The sequence below is a fragment of the Eimeria mitis genome, genomic scaffold (assembly GCF_000499745.2).
Source record: "Eimeria mitis Houghton genomic scaffold, Emh_scaff2523, whole genome shotgun sequence".
Lineage (NCBI taxonomy): Eukaryota > Apicomplexa > Conoidasida > Eucoccidiorida > Eimeriidae > Eimeria > Eimeria mitis.
The window spans coordinates 2,236-2,944 of NW_013570864.1; positions in this window are offsets into that span (position 1 = coordinate 2,236).

The following is a 709-nucleotide window of genomic DNA, read 5'->3' on the forward strand; positions in this document are numbered from 1 at the left end:
TTGCTGCTGCTGCTGTGGTTGCTGCTGCTGCTGCTGCTGCTGCTGCTGCTGTTGGTCTCCCTGTTGGGCGTGGAGATAACGTTCGAGGTGCTGGAGGAGTCGGGTGCAGAGATGGGCGTGACGCCGCTGCTGCTGTGCGGTGTATGTCCACCCCCTGTGCGGGAGAGCGCTGCTGCCTCCTCGCTGTCGCTGGCTGCTGCCTGTGTTTCGTGCTGCATCCCCAAGTGAGTCAACAGCATCTTGCTGGGGCTCCTCAGAGGGAAGGCTGCCCCACTGGGGCCCCCAGGGGCCCCCCATCTACGCTACGGTGAGGGAGGCGACGCCTCGACGGCGTGCGCCTTCGCCCCCCACGCCCAGGCAAACGGGAGCTAATAAAGAATGAATTGCATTAAATACCGAAACGAAGTTCTTCAATAAAGGGAAAGAACAATTTACTATTTGGGGGGGACACACTGAGCACCAGCAGAGCGATTGTAGTGCGGGCGCACTACAACAGTGCAGTTCTATTACATTAGTTAGTATCATGATATCCCGTCTTCGCTGTTATTTTGTATTTCTTGAATACGACTACATCTATGTTGCTTGTGAGCTCGTCGCTGCTAGTAGTTTCATGTATCTACACTCACAGCCAGATACTATACGGGTGCTGCGTGGTGGCTGTCGCAGCCGACTGGCTCAGCCAGCAAGCAGGAGCCGACCCAGTAGGCTC